At 47.5% G+C, this 19,709-nt stretch overlaps 1 protein-coding gene across 1 annotated transcript in view; it reads right to left on the bottom strand.

Annotated features, from left to right (window-relative positions):
- The window catches only part of LOC119383109 (pyrroline-5-carboxylate reductase 3), a 600,945-nt gene that overhangs the window by 422,007 nt on the left and 159,229 nt on the right, over positions 1 to 19,709 (bottom strand). The window lies entirely within an intron of this gene.

Genomic DNA, 19,709 nt, shown 5'->3' with positions numbered 1-19,709 from the left:
ACTCCGGCATTCTACTTGAAAAGCTGTGGTATGGTTAGCATTTAGATATTTCAAGGTGAATTCAAGCCTTCTGCTATGTAACTGGCTCGATGGCGTTGAGCTATTTTGGTCTAACCCAACCAAATTCTTTGTACTAGCTATAGTAAACATGTGCTCCCGTCTCGAAAATATATAAGCATTTTGCAGTGCCCTATGGCTTTTAACCTATTAGTTTCACTTTATTTCATTTGTGCACAGGCTTTAGCGTTAATCATTCAGCAAGTCCTTTAGGCTGTTGGGTCTTCATGTTTCTTACGAGTCTTTGTGCATTGATAGGTAATAGTAAAATTAATTGTTTATGTGGTATTATCAGTCATATTGTTGTAGCATTGTTGAGTTTATTTCAGAAAATTTCCTACATTGTCTTAGAGGACATAGCTCCTCAATGGGTACTCTAGGGGCCAAGTAACCTAATGCTTGGCAACAGCACAACAGTGTTCTGACACTCACAGTATGCACAATACATTTTTCCACGTTACATGCTTCAACAAAAAGCTTAACAAAATTTAGTAGTACATTTAAGATCTCGCTTGAAAAACTAGGAAATGAGTTGTTAACAAGGGCAATGCAAAGGCACAAGGACGAAGAAACACAGTAAACACAGTAGATGTTTCTTCGTCCAAGTGTCTTTGCACTGCCCTTCCTAACAAGTCTGATAATGAACCATATCTAGCCCAAACCAAACTGCTGCCCAAGGAAATGACACGTGCAACAGCTGAACTTTATTCACTTCTGTGAAAAGAAGCTCTGTCATAGCTTTTTTTAATTTATTAAGTGTCAATGTGATTGACGTGGCAAATGTTTTTGCCACATCATTCACTGCTGAAATTAAACTTATGTTCATGCTAATTTTTGTTCGTTCAAATTGAAAAGTAAACATTTAATGCCCATGCAAAACCAGTAATTTTCACTCACCCTCATAGGGGAAATGAACGAGAACAAGGTGGCACTTACGGAAGAATAAATGTTAAAAAAAACAAAAAAAAAAACGCAGCTTGCATTAGTGGTGCAAGGCTGGAAAAAACAGCGGAGATAGTGTTCGACCTAGCGTTTTCTAAGTTTTTGCTAGTGATGCCAGGCTTTTGCAAGAGATGCTAAGTTTTTGCTGGTAGTTAGGCTTGGCTATCCGCCGGTTTCGGTCGGTTCCCCACCCTACGCACGTGTCACGTGGTTTTGTCGGGAACATGCATAGGCGTGCGCAGGGTTCCCCATCAGGGGAGGCAAAGATTCATCGCAGCGCCCCCCCCCCACACACCCTACTAAGTCAATGTATGGGGCAGGTTTTGCGCCCCCCCTCTCAGGTGACTAGAAGGGTCAATGTACAGGGCAGATTTTGCGCCCCTCCTCTTAGGTGACTAGGGAGGGCGGCCGCCCCCGTGTGCGCACGCCTGTGGGAACATGTCACGTGACCAGTTACTTGATTTTAGTCGCGTGACAAGTTACTACGTAATGTTACGTAATTTTAGCCACGTTACTATAGTTACGTGATTTTTAGTCGCGTGACCAGTTTTTACGTGATTGTTTCGTGATTTTAGTCGCGTGGCTAGTTACGTGACTTTAGTTCCGTGACTAATTGTTACTATGTGATTTTTATTCACGTAACATACTCACCCACCATAGTTATTGCATTCCACGGCCACACAAGTCGGCGCACGTGTTCTGGGAGCGAAGCGGAAGATGTAAAGGCCCGAACACACGTACGCGTTGCAGCGCGTCAACGCGTGACTTTTTGACGCGGCGTCGCGCCCTCTCCCTATGGGGAGAGAGGGCGCGCTTCTACGCGAAGCTGCGCGCCATCCCTCTCCATAGGGAGAGGCGCGACGCCGCGTCAAAAAGTCACGCGTTGACGCGCTGCAACGCGTACGTGTGTTCGGGCCTTAAGACGAAGCGAGCGCGTGCCAGTTCATTTCTGTTCAGCGATACAGTGGCGGATCCATAAGGGGGGGGGGGGGGCGATCGCCCCCCACCAAAGCCTGTGTCAGCCCCCCCCCCCCCCTACCTGCAGTGCCTGTCGCCCACCTCTTTTATCTAGTTGCTTCGGCTACCATTACACAAAGGGGGAAGGAGACCTCTTTTATCTAGTTGCTTCGGCTACCATTACACAAAGGGGGAAGGAGAATCTTGCCCCCACCCTATACCTCTCTCCCTCATCCCTACCCTACGACTCCCGCAGGAATGGCCCCCACAAAGTTGACACCTGGATCCGCCCCTGGATCCGCCCCTGGTGTTTTTTTTTTTTTTTAATTTCGAGAGTTTGCCCAACGGCATACACAGTTAAATATACAGGTAGAGGCCGGCTTCCGCTATATACATCAACAATGCTCTATGGTGGGGCCCATAGAGCCACAAATCATAATCTGGTGGTCTTGTCGGATGAAGGCCCACTGTTCTCAGGTAGCGCCGCCGTATCTGATTCAGGCCAGGGCATGTCCACAACAGGTGCTTGATTGTAACACTTACATACTCGATAGTTCTTGCACAGGGCATCGGGGAAGCTCCGGAAGGAAATATAACGACAGTAAAGACACTAGCCACAACCCTTTTTTTAGGGGCGAAGCTCCTTAGGGTGTGGGTCGTTCCCTCCTCTGTAGTAGTCATAGGCGTGCGCAGGGTTGCCCATCACGCCCCCCCACCCTACTAAGTCAATGTATGGGGCAGATTTTGCGCCCCCCCCCACCTCTTAGGTGACTAGAAGGGTCAATGTACGGGGCAGATTTTGCGCCCCCCTCTTAGGTGATTAGGGGGGCGGCCGCCCCCCCTGCCCTCCCTGTGCGCACGCCTGTGGTAGTAGTAGTAGTATGTAGTCAGCTCTAGTTTAATGAATTGCTCACTAGATGAGCAATTCACTAGATATCATAATTTACAAAACACCATAGTGTTCCTTGATTTATTCACACTAATAGACATCTTTGCGGGCGATATACTCTAGTGAGCTTTCAACTTTTCGTCTTAATGTACATGATAAAGAAATTATTTCTACGAAAAACGCTAAGCACACCTTGAGCAAGATGTTTGGTTTTGGGACGCTTTATGTGCAGTAAACGCCGTGCATGTGCAGTAAACGGCGAGCACTTGCACGATCGCGTTCCGTTGGCTATGCTACCACGCATGCTACCGACCTCGCGTCGTGGAACGCGAAGAGGAACGCTACGCGCGTCGTGTCTTCCCTCTAGCCTTGCCGTTAATTCTCACAGGGCGAGCGGGGAACGCGGTCTCTCTTGGCGCGCTTTCTCTTTCGCTCGGGAGCGGACACTTTCTCTGCGTTTCACCGATCGCAAAGCGGTGATAATAGGCAGTTTTAGAATAGCGTACGCTAAGCTATGCGTCAGCGTTTGCGGCCACTGCGCATGCGTCGTACGCTATCCTCTTGCGGGCCCCCGTTAAGTGAAGGAAATAGCGGGCGACCGCAAGGACCGCTAACTTAGCGTACGCTATTCTAAAACTGCGTAATGAAGGGAACACGTAAACTAACAGTACAATAAAAGTTTGATGTTTAATATATACACGGTGCTTTATATGATGTACTGGGCGAATTTCACGGAAGAGTTGGAGCTTCGCCCCTCTCATCATCATTCATCCCGTGGATATGCTGTGATTTTTTTTCCTCGCGTGGACGCTACCATGCTCCATATCCGGCATATTCCCGACCAAATTATTTCACTCCAAAGGTTCTTTTAATACGTTTTCCGAAATGGCCACTCAAGCGCGGACGCTTTGGAGCGGAATGTATCTCCAGCTTTGCTGTAAACGCCAGAGAAAGGTATTAAAGCATGACGGCGTAATTGCACACGAACAATGTATGTACGTCCATGTCAGAAGTGTGACATATCTTTTTCAGCGGTAAGTTTGCAACCGGTCCGAGTGCAGCGTCCATCGATGGGCGTAACGCGCAGCTGGCTCAATACGTGTTACGCTCATTTCGCTAGTGCTTGAGGGGCGTGGCCAGGTTACAGTTTACATGTCGACAGGTGTTGCGGAAGCGGGGGGACTGACCGGGCTTCAGATCACCCCATCGCCTACGAAATGTTTTGGCACTGTCACGCACCACCGACCAAAAAGCAACGCCTTGCGCCGGAAATCATCCTAGATTCCTGTAATCCGACGTTTGAGGACAACCCGTCTGGCCGGGGAATTGAAGATTGGTTGGTTGGTTGCTCCTCAGTTACTTGGCGCAACACACCCTGGGGGATCGCCCATACACACTGAAGAGTCGCGAAACTGTGCCCGACCAAAAGAAGAAGTGAAAATTTCATTACGTTTTGCTTCCTGATACGGGAGCCTTCCCAGTTGAAAATGTGACTGGGAATCCAGCTGGTTTAAACTGTCATTAACTGGGACCAACTGGCCCAGGGGCGTAGCCAGAAAATTTTTTCGGGGGGGGGGGGGGTTCAGCCATACCTTATGTAGGTGCGTGCGTGCGTTTGTATGTGTGCTTGTATATATATCCGCAAGTAAAATTGAAAAATTTCGGGGGGGGGGGGGGGTTGATGTTGAACCCCCCACCAACCTCCCTGGCTACGCCCCTGAACTAGCCCCTTTTGGTAGGCCGTCGCATAAACGACAGTCTCGGGACTAGTCCCCGTAGGCATAGGCGTGCGCGGGGGGGGGGGGCGCCCCCCTTGTTCACATAAGAGGGGGGGGGGCGCAATGTCAGCCCCACACATTGACATAATAGGGAGGGGGGGGGCGCAATGTCGGCGCCATACATTGACACAATTGGGAGGGGGGCCGCTGCGACGAACCTTCGCCCTGTGCACGCCTATGCCCGTAGGGACAACAACGTCGAAGACAAGTGAAGAAGGCGTCCAAGACGCGACGGGCGCCATGGCTCTACTGATGGAAGCCCCTGACGTGGAACACGCAGGGACATAATCGCATGTGTGTTTAGAAAAAGTTTATTTCATCGTAGGACGCTACGAACATTTAGAAACAGTGTTCGTACAACAAGAACATTAACGTACACAAATGTATAGAAAAAAATTATTTCATCACAGGACGCTACTAACAGTTGGGTACGCTGCGGTGCCCCGAGCTGGGCGCCATTTTTGCGGTTCTTGTGCAGCAGCCGACCCACGCTTGCTACTGTGTTTGCTGTGTGTACGCGCTAGGTGTTGTGTGGTGTTTCCTTGACTTCCGTGTACTCGCGTGTTTCATTAACGATAGTACGGCGTTGGAACTGTCCCCTACCACTGCGTGTTGCATGGACTTGTAAAAGTGCCCAAGCCGCAGGACGTTGTTGCGCGTCGAGCTGCGTCAATCGGCTATGGTGAACTGCGCTGTTTACGGTTGCTCCAACCGCACAAAAACAGCCCCAACGACGAGAACTTTCAACGGGTAGGGTTCTATGTCGTGCCGAAAGTTATATCAGGACAGTGTGCGAAGACAACGGAGCTGTCGTCAAAGCGGAGAGCTCTATGGCTGAGCAGAATTCGTCGCGAAGACCTGGACGAATCGGCGACGCACTACCGCGTTTGCGGGGCGCATTTCATCACAGGTGAGCGCGGCAGCAGCATAAAATGCGTCTCCTCGGCGTTATAATTTACGTACAGCACTGCAGGCTGTGTACGTTCCATTTCAGGAAGACCAGCTTATTCGATGGATGAGGCCAATCCCGACTGGGCGCCGAACTTCAATCTCGGCTACAAGTCCACAACGCACGCTAAAAGAAGCGCGAGCAACAGCCTACCTTTGAAACAACGACGATGTTGCCATCACGAAGAGTTTTCACCCTTGGTGGCTCCACGAGGCCGCTTGTGACATAATTGTGAGCCTCCAAGGATTTGTAGCTCTTAAGCTGCTCCCGCGTCACGAAACTTGTCCCGTGAACAAGATAATCGTTGATATCCGCACGGTCTACGCTGGGATAGCAGCCAACATCGTTCGTGAACTGGTCATCAGAAAGCGCGAAGGGGTCGTCGCTACCGCATTTTGCGACTTCGATGTGGTATCTCCTGCGCTCGGGATCAGACAGCGACTTGGCGTAGTCGCTGAGCAGCATCTTTTCACTGCATGCAGCAACACGGCGATCGCTTGCCAGGCAAATGACTAGATCCGTGCAACACGCAGTGGTAGGGGACAGTTCCAACGCCGTACTATCGTTAATGAAACACGCGATTACACGGAAGGCAAGGAAACACCACACAACACCTAGCGCGTACACACAGCAAACACAGTAGCAAGCATGGGTCGGCTGCTGCACGAGAACCGCAAAAATGGCGCCCAGCTCGGGGCACCGCAGCGCCACATTGCGGCTCAGTTTCAGTGCATACTCCCTATACATGAAATATTTTTACACAGAAGTCCAAGTCCACAGGACGTCTTCAACACATGCTACTGTGGGCTAACATACACTTACAACAATCTTATTTTCACATAATATACATGACTTCGTGAACATACAAGCACATATGTACAACAGATGTTATGGCGTAGGCAATGTACAGATTGAATAATGTTAGCATGAAATGTATATATACAAGAACCCACGCGGATACGGGAACATGCACACACAGAGATAATAAATACATACATATTATATACATTTATCAAGCTCTGTCTGATGACCTGGCTACAAGAACCAGGCTAGATGGAAAACCAGCCGCACACGCCCATCAACCACCGACAGGAAACGGCATGACCACTGCCGTAGGAATTCCTCTTCCCCAAGGAAGAACAATTCCTCCGACAAAAAGGACATAAGTTCGCAGTACAACCGTTCCACAATCGGAAACAAAGATCGGCGACGGTGACCCGCGGCAACAGCCTCACACCTGTTACGCCACAAACAAAAAGCCCCCACAGCAATTGGAAGGCGTGCAAAGCGACTATGCGAGCAGCGGCCAGATGTGACGAAACGATTAACTCCTAGGCCACGGAAACCAGTGTTAACGGCTCGCCAAAATGCCCTTGCAATTATACACTGCTGCAGCACATGCTGGTTGGACTCTTGCAGCGGACAGTTAGGACAAGTGGAAGATGGAACCATGCCCCACCTCTCCAGCCTGTCTCGTATTGGGAGTACTCTCCATACCAGACGCCACATGAAGTCACGGAGATGACCAGGTAGAAAGGATGCCGTTATCGCGCTCCACGAGACGCTACTCGAACGTGCTGGACGGGCTGGAGGAACCAGAGGGAGCAGCAGGGCTGCCGTTAGAGCCGTTGTATCTAAAACCCGGTTTTCTAGAACGTCCACATCAGGGCAAACCTGCTGTGCATGCCGATAAAATGCTACTGCCGTGGAGTAAAATGCAGGCACGTTAAGTACTTGCGGCCCGGAGTTAAGCCGTGCTCCCGTAACAAATAGCGTAACTTAGTGCCTGAGAAATGAACGGTGTTTATGAAAAGTTTATTCCATCGTAGGACGCTACGATCAAATCATGTGCTTAGAAATAATTTGTTGCATCACCGACGGTTAATGTACCTTCTACAATTGTCAAGCGGCGCAATCCGATCACCTCTCGCTTCATGTCACACATGCAGTTGTTGAAAACCTCTGTAGGCTCTCTAGCCATTGAACTATTTCCTGGGAACTATTTCTTCCCAAAATTCTTCTGTATATGACGTACAATTTATTTCTAAGCTGTGTTTAATCGGAGTCAGGCGCATTTTTAACCTAAATGCGAAATCTATTAAATTAATGAAATACAAAACTGAATATTTCTCAAAAAAATCACAGCATATCCACGGAGTGAATGATGGTGAGTGGGCGAAGCTGCGGAGGTTCATCGGTAAACCGTGAATCTTCCGTGAATTCTGCCCAGTACATCATCACCGACGTGAGATCGGGCGCGTTTATACTAAAGGTTCGATGAGTTATGACGACTTGCAGCTCACTTTAATTTTACATGTACGCTGTGAATTTTCATTGTTTAGAAAACCATTGCTTTAGAAAACATCTGGCGTCTTTCGTTAAGCAGCTGGCACGTCTTTTCGTTTTGCTTTAGAAACATCTGGCGTTCTTTCGTTTTGCTTTTAGAAAAGATCTGGCGTCTTTCGTTGGTTTATTTCATCAATCAACGGCGTTTTGAACAAAATTTTTATTGTTTAATCACGCACAGGAGAAATCTCACCAGGCACTACCTTGGAGGTAAACAATGGCTGCTAATGGGAATGAGCGACAGAAGAAGTCGGCTTTTAGCTAACACTTACACTTCTACTTCTACTAACGTTTCCTGCTGGAACATGCCAATGGCTGCTAATGGGGAATGAGAGACAGAAGAATTCGGCTTTTAGTTAACGCGCACGCTGCGAATTTTTTATTGTTCATCAACGCACAGGAAAAATCTCCCACCGGCACCACCTTGGAGGTCAAAGCGTAAGACTGGTTACGCACTACGACTACTACGACTACGAGGGACGAACGGATGCCGCCTTAAGGAGCTTCGCCCCTAAAATGCTGACAGCTGCTATTACGTACATGGCCGACCATACAACATGAAGCGCCCTAAGAAACCTCCGGCAACCTCCTTGACTCCTTCTTGATAACCTCGGCATCTCTTATCACACACGCAGCAAGGTATCAAACACGACATACCACGGGACACCCGCACTAAACTCATAATACCCCCATTGCCAAAGAACATGCATTCTGACCACAACAAAGCTAGAGGAATCATTAGAGCCAGGGCTCAAAGTCAGGGGGGCTCGGGGGGGGGGGGGGGGTGCGGTCCCCCTTCCATTTCTTAAGGAGGGGCTGTATGTATGTGTGTGTGTATGTATATAGGTCGCCGCCCTCTGAGGGCCTCCCCCCCCCCCCCCTCCAATAAAGAGAGACTTTAAACCCTGGCTTGAGCTACGCTCCAAAATTTGGGCTCAGCGAAGAGGCGGTGTTTGTCGATGCGGCGCGCTATCGAGACTGTCACCGTTTTGCTGTAGCGGTTGTAGACCATACGCACAAGTGTGTAACCAGTGCTTCGCTCAACACAAGGCACGCGGAAATATCGGAGGGGGTATGGTCATAGCTCATACCGATGCCCACTACATTATCAGTGACTCACAAACGGCAGTACGAAATTTCGCAAACGTATAGGATCTCTCCAGTGACATTGCGGATCCTTAATAAAAACCCGCTCTGTCGAACGAAATGCACACATCCTCTGGTTTCCGTCCACACACACACTGACATAATTGGGAGGGGGGCCGCCGCGACGAACCTTCGCCCCCCCCCCCCCCCTGAAGGGGAACCCTGCGCACGCCTATGCCCGTAGGGACAACAACGTCGAAGACAAGTGCCTTCGAAGGCGTCCAAGACGCGACGGGCGCCATGGCTCTACTGATGGACGCCCCTGACGTGGAACACGCAGGGACATAACGCATACGAACTACATATTGTCAAGCGGCGGTTGCCAATCCGATCAGCTCTGTCACACATGCAGTTGTTGAAAACCTCTGTAGGCTATCTAGCCACTTAACTATTTCCTGGGAACTATTTCTTCCCAAAATTCTCGTATATATGACGTACAATTTATTTTTAAGCTGCATGTTTAATCGGAGTCAGGCGCCGTCGGAGTCACCCGTCGACCACACGGAAGTCAATCTTAACGAGGTGGCGCAAATCTGCTCGAGGTCTGACGTTACGAGCTGCGTCTGCGGTTGACACCACCCGCAATAAGTCCCCTGTAGACGAATGGGAGTGGAGGGATAGACTAACCAAATTCATCCATATTACCAAACACTATAAAATGCAGCGACGGGAATACACCCCCCCCCCCCCCCGCCCCACACAAAACCCAACCGGGCTCAGTCCGTTCAATGGCGGCGACTGCAAACAGACACCTCTATGTCTGTTGCACTAGCCCCGTCATTATGAATCACATTTACCCTAATTTATATACGACCAACTCGTGCGAGCATTGTTCTAATAGAGCAAAACTATAGTTCGTATGCTCTGGGAGTGTCCAGCACTAATTGTCATAATTAACTGTCGACGCGGCTTCTAATGAGTACCTTCGGGCACGTTGAAGGGCCGCGCTGCCCCGCCAACTCTGGGCGATCCAACGGGCCAAGGAAGCTGCTGAGAGAGACGGTCTCTCGGCGGACTCCTATAGGAGGGAACCCGCACTGTGTGGGAACCCGGCCCGGAAAACTGCAGGAACTCTAATATAAAGTTATCCACTCACTCCTTAGGGTTACCAACCGTCCCGAATTTTGCGGGACTGTCGCGACTTTTCATACAGCGTCCCTGTCGGGACAGCTTTATGTCCCGGATTTGTTCCGGTCAATTCAGTTACAAATTTTTATGTGATACAACGCACGCCCAACAACGCGCCTCACGCTACGGAACACGAAATTCGCACGAATCGCACGCACGATGCAATTTTGTAGCGGCTAGCTGTGGCTGCGAGGGGCTTTAGCCACTTCCGCGTGAAGTGCGACAACCTTTACGAGTACATTCTCTTTCAAGAGAAGAGTGTTGCGAGCAGCACGTAGCCAGCTGAAGTACCACTTCAAGAGGCGCCGCAACAATAAAGAAACAATGGATTTGTCTGGAAGATACTGCAATAAAGAAAACTGATTTCGCTGGCTTCCTAGGTTTGTACGTGTACGCCTCCCCCCCCCCCCCCCCCCCCCCATCCCATCGTTCCGATTTTCTTCATTGAAGAGTTGGTAACCCCAGCTATCACTCCTTGACTCAGGCCAGGACCCCCTCCCCTCCCTTCCCTTTCTTTTTGTGTGTACGTGGCCGCACTACTATAGGTCCAAGATTGCGTTCTCAGCAATGACGTCAGTAGCGACCCGAAATTAACGTTCTATAAGCCAAGAACGACTTTCCAGAAACGAGCGCTGATATAACGCATAGCTTCCTCTCGGGCGCTGTGTTTAACTGAATCGGAAAGTTAAATAAAACTCAAAGGGGCTCGCGGCAGCGCCCACCTATTTAGGGGTGGGTGACCGCCCAAGTCGCCACCAGTAAAGCCGGCCCTGCGCCCCTGACTGCCATATATACAGTCGCGCTCCCATAGGCGTGCCTAGGGTTCTCCATTAGAGGGGGCCAAGTGTCACCGCAACGCCTCCTCCTCCCCCTTTGGTCGGATCCAAAAGTAAACCAGCTCCGCAATCGATGAAAAAATGAAAATGAGGCGATGACGCGCTTCTCACAAAGGCCTGCCATTGGTCCCCGGCTTTACGGGGTGAAGGTGGGAAGCGAACCGTTCTTCGAGGTTCGAATAAACATCAGGGGAGGGGTCCTCGGTCGCCATTATCCGTTCAGAAAACATGCGTAGCCATAGCTCTTCGATGTAAAAATGACGTGAAAGGTCCGAATAAGTAAAGGTATGGGCGAGAATTGGCGCCCCGTTTAGATGATTAGAGGGGGGGGGGGTGACCCCCAACCCCGCCCCTCGCGCGCACGCCTATGCGCGTTCCGAAAAAGAATGCCTTGATGGCTGCTACTGCAAGCATCTATTTCTTGACATCAACTAACTTAAAATGCTGCTCTCATTAATCTATTTCTTAATGCGTGGGAAATTTTCTAAAACGCGTGCCGATCGCGTGAAATGGCCCAAGTCACAGACCATGTCACTGCCCAGGTAACACAAATGGATAATTGTCGTCTTTTAACCGTCTTAATTACTGTCTGTGCGGCGGAAGTAAGGGCGATGTTCTTAGTTGATACGTCCGGGAGTCAATGAGCCAAGTTAGCGAGCTTGGAACATTGCCTATAGCGCGGAGGGTTCGGAAGTATTCTAAAAAAAAAAAAAAAAAAAAAAAAAAAGTTTACCAGCTTGGCACTAGTGGTTCCAAGCCTAAATTAAGGAACAGAGTAGCTGGGCGGCATTCTTTGTTTGCCCTCATATTTCTCTTTCTTTTTCCCTTTCTTTCTTTCTCTTTCTCTCTGTTCTCCCCGCCACGGTGGTCTAGTGGTTATGGCGCTCGACTGCTGACCCGAAGGTCGCGGGATCGCATCCCGGCCGCGGCGGCTACATTTTCGATGGAGGTGAAAATGTTTGAGGCCCGTGTACTTAGATTTAGGTGCACGTTAAAGAACCCCAGGTGGTCGAAACTTCCAGAGCCCTCCACTACGGCGTCTCTCATATTCATATCCTGGTTTTGGGACGTTAAACCCCAGATATCATTATATTATTCTCTCTGTTCGCGCTTTTCGTGTCTGTTTCTTTCTCTCTCTCTCTTTCTCTCTATTTTCTCTATTGCATTGTCTCTCTCTTTGTTCCCTTTCTTTCCCTCTCCAAGAGAGCGCGTGCCGGCCGAGCTCTTGCCAACGCCATGCACAGCTCGTGATGACCAGCACTAACGATGATGACAGTTTTCGTTCCACTCCGACCGGACCAAGCTCATGTTCTGAAACAAGAAAAAAAAAGGGGGGGGAGGTAGGGACGAGGACGTACAACAGCACTCGCTGTCTTGAAAGTTTAACTCACCCTCCTCCCCCTCAACTATAGAACCTGAACTCACGAAAGAACACGGAGAAAGAAAGGTGTGACGCACACAAGCGTTTGTGTGGGTCACGGCTATCTTTGTCCGTGTTTTTTTTTTTTTTTTTTTGCCCTATAAGCATCCGTATGACACATTAACACGCCCCCGAAACGCAGCGTTACTACGGAACCAGAAAGTTCACCCTATACCTCATTTCTTCATGCAGGAGTTCCGCCCATTGGCGTGCACAGGGTTCCCCTTCAGGGGGGGGGGGGGCAAAGGTTCATCGCGGCGCCCGCCTTACCAATTAAGTCAGTATATGGGGCAGACTTTGCGCCCCCCTCTTCTTAGGTGACTAGGGGGGGGGGGGCATTGCCCCCCCCCCTCTACGCACGCCTATGGTTCCACCCTCTCTTGTGCACCTTTCACAGTAGCTGTCTCCCCCTCCCCCTCCCCCAAGGAAAAAATCCCGGTGCCGCATTTACAAATGCGTAAGTGATCGATGACAAAACAAGTCTGCATCTCATTGACCGCTTATAATAGTACAATATGCCAATATATGACGAGGACGCGCCGCGTTGGTTTGTATACTTGGTGACAGCTTTTCCTGGCAGTGCTTTGGAAGCCACAGAACCAAAACGGATGCCTGCTAGCGCGCCAAGAAATAGTACCTAATTTTATTGATAATTTTCTCATATGCCTCGCTAACAAAATACTGCTTTGTTTATTATGAGACTAAAACAACTACGAGAAGTCGTTTCGGAGAACACGAAAAATAACATTGATTGAGAAACCAAAGATTGGTCGATTTAAGAGCGGGAATTTTAGGATTACGGAAAAACCGCACATAAAGAATATATGCGTGTATACACAGAATGCATTAGTGGCGTTTTCACGGCGGACCGTCGTCGAGGTAGGGAAGCTATGCAAAGCATTATTTCGCAGATTCTTCTGCTCGGTTGAAGATGGAGACGTCGATGTGTGTTTTGGAAGCAATTTTCGAGTTAACATAAAACAGAAATCCCCGCAGTATCTCCTTTTAGAATTGTGTAAGTGATGCGTAAGCGTATAGAGCTTTAGTGTACGTTGAATTCTTCAATAGAGCGTTGTTTTCGGATGGCATCGGCGTGGCGTGTATTTGTGGTATTTTGGCGACGTTGGCTCAACAAAATTTCCTGAAATTTTGTATGTTATGTCTATGGCCCCCTCAGAGGTCAATGTGCTTCATTTTTGCAAGTTAGGAACCACGTAGACCTACGCCTTCAAAATTTATGACGTCACGGCGTTTGGTGCGCTAATTTCCAGGTAGTGTCGCCGCCAGCATTTTCTTTTCGCGCGTCTTCTCGCCTACCAAGCGTTTTCTCGCGGCAAGCGTGGTGGTTTTGGAATTGTGAAAGAGTAATTTCCTTGTAATTTCCTTGTAGTGACCTTTTCATAATTTCCTTCTCATTCCAGCCCATGTTCTTACACCTAATCAGCTTTGGGACGGCTTATCGCTCTTTCTTAGTCGAGTATATAGTACTCTCAATCGTCAATAATATTTTTCTTAACACACACCAATTGTACGCAGCCTATATATATATATGTCCGCGAAATCGTTTATATTATGTGGCAATTCATTCATGTTAGCTGTTTCTATTGTTATGTTAGTCCATAGTATACATGTGTTAGTGACTTCTGTGGACTTGGACTGTGATGTTTCTGTGAAAATTCGTCATGTAAGTAGTGCACAGTTCTTTGCATACGTTATTGTCCTGATTCGGCAAACTCACTCATCAGTCGATTCACGCAGACTCACTCCGACTCAGACCGTTCCGTGAGTCGAGTCCGGCTCACTCACCGTTCCGTGAGTCTGAGTCCAAGTGAGCTCGATTGAGAGTAATCATAGTGAATCTGAGTGCAGGTGTGTTCGGCCGACTATATTCTTGCGAATTTGAGCCCTGAGTGAGCCAGGTTGAGCAGAATTTTGGTGAGTCTGAGTGAACCCTGAGTCTGGGTTAGCCATTTTATGTGTTTGTGTTTGCGCGCGTGCATGTTTGTGTGTGAATTAGTCTGAGTCATTTTTTTCTTTATTTTGTGTGGGTGTGCGTGCACGCGTGTGTGTGCACGCGCGTGTGTGTATGTGCCTGTGTGTGCGCGCGCGTGTGTGCGTGCGTGCGTGTGTGTGTGCGTGCGTGTGTGTGTGTGTGTGTGTGTGTGTGTGTGTGTGTGTGTGTGTGTGTGTGTGTGTGTGTGTGTGTGTGTGTGTGTGTGTTCTATTTATTATTTTTTTGTCAATTGTTATCAAAATGAAAGTGTTGCCGAAATTGATCAGTCGCAAACTGTTCATTGGCACTTCCTTGGTACAGAGACGTGTGCGGTTACAATGTATAACAAACCTGCAGATGTCTTCCTTGCCGCGACAGGTAACGTCCGCCACGCAGTGGCTGTTGTACCGCCATGACGAACGTGCCATGAGCTATCGATCTGATGTGAAGACTTACACTTAACGATTTGGCATGAAGACTTAGAGATTGTCGCGACCAGGCGCGCTTTCACTTCGCCGAGAGGTGGGTGACTTCCTTATTCCAGGTAGCCTTGGCTCGCAGACGACGCCCGAGCCCTGTCCAGCAGCCGGAGCTGGTCCTCAGGGGTTTAGTGACGTCAGCAACGCCCCCCACTGGTCGTCCGAATTTTGTTGTATACGCTCTGTTCGTAAATAGAGCTCTGTTCAGGATACTTGGGTCGTTTCGGCAACCATACAATACAGAGAAATTCTCCTGAAGTGCGCCCCGCCACGGTGGTCTAGTCTTTATGGCACTTGACTGCTGACCCGAAGGTCGCGGGATGGAATCCCGGCGGCGGCGGCGGGGTGCATTTTCGATGGAGGCGAAAATGTTTGAGGCCCGCGTATTTAGATTTAGGTGCACGTTTAAAGAACCCCAGGTGGTCGAAATTTCCGGAGCCCTCCACTACGGCGTCTCTCGTAATCATATCTTTGTTTTGGGACGATAAACCCCAGATATTATTATCTCCCGAAGTGCGACTTTAAGACGCAAGTAACCTCTTGGGCACCGGTGCACGAACATACCGGGGAACCGAGCGACGCATGCTGCAGCCCGAGATCATACACACCGGTCTACTCCGCAGCGATATTCGGCCTCCAGGAAGGCAGAAGAGCGAATGCCCAGAATATACTCGGACATACTCGCCCACTACAGCAAGCAACGACGCCACTACCCATCTGCTCACAAAAGGCTCACTAGATACCAAGCAGTGACCTGGACAATGCCCCAGGAAGGCACGTATATCCTCACAGTACACTAATCCACGCAATGCATCCCTCCTTAGAGAGCTATGAAGTTTTAGTTAACCATGCTTCTTGTAAACACTCGTGCTGTAGTGTATACTGCATTATTGCATTTTCCGTAACCGTGTGCTTGCCGTTTGTGTAAGTCGTAGCGACGCAAGCTATGAGTATATATTTAGTGTATAAGCGCATGCAGCGCTAGCATGTTTTGATTGGTTAAATTTCCTTGGTGGAAGGGGTACTTACGCAAATTCCTTTTTGAGTGCGATGGCGATGGCTGTGCGCGTAGCCTACATTTATTCCTTAATTGCAACCGGCAATAATAGTTTAAAGTAGGACATTCAAACTATCGTATAAAATTATAATCAATACCAAATATGCGCAGAACATTATTTTCGGAATAGGGTCATTCCATGCCAAATCATCCAGCGTTTTTCCGACCATCACAAATATGGCTGAAAAAATTTCCACGTTTTTCTCGAAGTTCGAAACTCGTTCTGCTCGTTTATTTCTGTTGCCAAAAATTTTCCCGCCTGTTGCATCAAACAACAATCTTTTTCAAAGGACGTTTATGGGATGCACTCGATAAAATGGTATTTCCGGTAAGCTAATGAAGTGATGTAACTGTAAAAATAATGACTTATTTATGTATATCGATTCTTCGAGGGCTTTTCGCACGAGCAAAACTGAATAAAGTTGCAAAGTTCGATATTTTTTTACAGAAACAAGGCAAACTCAAAGGGTAGAAATGAATTATATACTGGTGGCCTGTTCGACATACTACAAAAGAAAAATAATTCAGTCGTTGAAGGTGTAGCAGATCGTCTGAAAAAAAATTGCAAATTTCACTTTTTTTTTTTTTAGAAAAGCTCTGTATTCAGCATCAAGAAACTTGCCTTGGTGGTCGGACTAAAAATATGCACGATACTTCATTTGAAAGCTCTATGTATTAGCTAAACATTGGCAATGTTACAAAAGGGTATTATTTTTTTAACTTGAGAAATATTTTTTTGAAATTTTGTATATCCGCCAGCTTTTCGCCGACGTAACTCAAGCGGCATGAAGCACTCACAACGGCAAGATTCAGTCCATGCCCACTGACCTGGGATGCAGACGTGAAACATGGTACTGTCTATAAAGCAACCCCATTTCCTTTTCCAATGCTTTAAAGACAGTACCATGTTTGACGTCTGCATCCCAGGTCAGTGGCCCGTGGGCATGGACTGAAGAGTGCCGTTGTGAGGGCTTCATGCCGCTTGAGTTACGTCGGCGAAAAGCTGGTGGAAAAGCTGGTGGTCGGAAACACGCTGGATGATTTCGAATGGAATGACCCAATAGTGAATATATTGTGTGACACACACACGCGCGCGCGCACACACGCACACACGCACAAATCGTGGCTAACTGTTGGCTATAGTGTTTGCATCAGGCCCATAGCCAGGGGGTACCTAGCTCCCCCTCCCCGAAATTTTTGTGAAGTAGGTGTTTTTACCAAAAATAAATAATAAAAATAAGTGTTTTTCTCTAAAAGTCAAGGTTTTCAGCAAGTGCCCCCCCTTCCCCCCCGAAAAAAATTCCTGGCTACGGGCCTGGTTTGCATACGTATAAAAACGTTATAAAATTATACATGTGCACTGCTATCCCTGTGTTTCGTTACATTAAGTGCTTCACAAACTGAGTACGTTCCTCTCGGACAAATTCTCCGCATTATTTTATATTTTTTGGGTGCGGTAAGCTATGCTACACTCTTAAAAAAAAGGGTGTCTGTACTGACTACCTTTGGGTGGTAATCGCCTCGCTACACATATGATGACCTTTTGGGGTGTCAAACGACTCCCTTCGTTCTTCAGACCAACGACTCCCTTCTTCACAATTTGGGGTGTCAAACGACTCCCTTACTTCTTCAGACCAACGACTCCCTTCTTCACAAGCAGAGAGTCTACGTTACTCCCAACGCAGGAGTCTACGTGACTACCTTTTATTTCCCGCTAGTACCTCTAGGCAGTCAGGGTGACCCCTTTGCCATGGTAACGCTGACCCCCACTGGAGCGTTCCTTTGACTCCGTTGTCCTTAAGGACAGTGGTGTACATGACTCCCCTGGCAAGAGTCAGTGTGACCACTTCGTGGTACTCAATGAGACACTCTGCAACAAATAATGCGTTTATTTTTCTTCTTGGTCGATATTGATGAAACTTGCTGAGTTTAGGTTTACTTATGTGGCGATTTCAAATATGCAATTATCTGGAAGAAAACGCAGTTTTTACACATAAAAATTTCATGTGTCTTGATGAGCAAGCCTTTCCAAACTTGGAGTTACAAAGTAAATCGACATATCGCTATAGTTAGGGGATAAAAACTGTATGCAATAGTTTTAAAGGAGTTTACTGCGCTGTTCTGGCATAATGTTCATGAACCCACTAGCCCACATACGAACTCGCGTTTTAAACCCATTTGAGTTAAAAGTTACGTAATATTGAACTCTCGTGAGCGAATCACCAGCTAGACATACACTTACTGGTCAATGTTCAGCATACTATGACTATTGTTAAGTGGGTTTAGGACATGCATTCTGGTTATGCTGCATACAGTTCCCATTTCATATTATTGTGATATGCTTACTTTGTAACTCGTGCAGGCCTAACATGGCACATGAAATGTTTGATATACTTAACACGACATATAATAGTAGATTTGCATTTTCAAAATCAGCGTACAAATACACATAAACTAAACAAGTTTTATAGAGATTGATCAAGAATTTCAAAAGAACTTCAAATCAGAGCGAACACCATTAGGGTTTTTATCTGACAATCGACGAAAGTTGGTGCCGCTACCTCTTGTTACTCAACAAGGCACTTCCACCGGGTTTACTCAAACAGGAACACTGTGGTGGATGCATGACAGCCGCAACAAGTTTTTGTAGCAACTTCACAGTGCTGCACTCGATTCCTCTGGGGGAAATAAAATACTACTCGAAGTTTATATAGATGAGTCTCAGAACAATTTCCGCTCGCGTAAAACAACAAAAAATGTTGATTCTAGAAGAAAGTAAGCCATGCAACACGGAAACAGAAGAGATGCGGACAGCTCAAACGCTAGCGTTTGGTTTGTCTGTGTCTTCTCTTTCACGTCTGCATGCCTTCATCCTATAAACAAACTGAAATTTCTGCGATTCGTAAAATTATTCTTTGAATCGGTTTTAAACACTTCATGCCATTTCATACATGTTCACATTGTAATGACAACCTACTGTTTTATCAGTAAGCACCTAAACTATAGGCACAACATCCTGCGAATAATGCGTAGTCCTTAGCCACGTCACCACAATTGTTAAGCATTTTATTTATATATGTATATATATATATATATATAGAAACATCAAACATCAAACAGATTGTTGAACCCTTTGTTGTTTTGATATATATATATATATATATATATATATATATATATATATATATATATATATATATATCTGTGTGTGTGTTTGACATTTTTGAGCGCGCAAAAGAACAGGGACGAAAAACGACGCGGACACAGCGCTGACTTCCAACATATGCTTTATTTTCTACAGTGGTACATATATATATATAGACAACAAAAAGCAACGCACGCAGGTGCATTGTACAGGAAGGCTTCATGTAAAACCACAAATAAGTATGCATGATAAGCAATCAAACAACCTGATACCGGATTTTTTTCTTCTTTAAGAGATCAAGCGGTCATTCCTGACTACCACTATCGTCTAGTCACCCTGTGGGCCTTGCTTAGAAAGTCTAGTTCTTTTTGGATAGGTCAATTGAAGGTGCACTAATGCACATGTCTCCCAAACTTGCAATCTTCGCCGCTTCAATTATCTCGCGTGTTGTTTGTGCCTGGCTCCTTCCTGTCGCAGTGCACTGCGAATACATGTGATCGCACCCACACTTCCTGCAGTGGAAAGCCACATGTCCCACACCTCCAGTTCGCACGTTATTTGCGTGCTCACGCAGCCTGTCATTGGCA

This window comes from Rhipicephalus sanguineus, chromosome 2, assembly GCF_013339695.2.
Source record: "Rhipicephalus sanguineus isolate Rsan-2018 chromosome 2, BIME_Rsan_1.4, whole genome shotgun sequence".
Classification (NCBI taxonomy): domain Eukaryota; kingdom Metazoa; phylum Arthropoda; class Arachnida; order Ixodida; family Ixodidae; genus Rhipicephalus; species Rhipicephalus sanguineus.
Note: the sequence above shows the minus strand (reverse complement) of the source record. Positions and strands in the feature narration are given on the sequence as shown.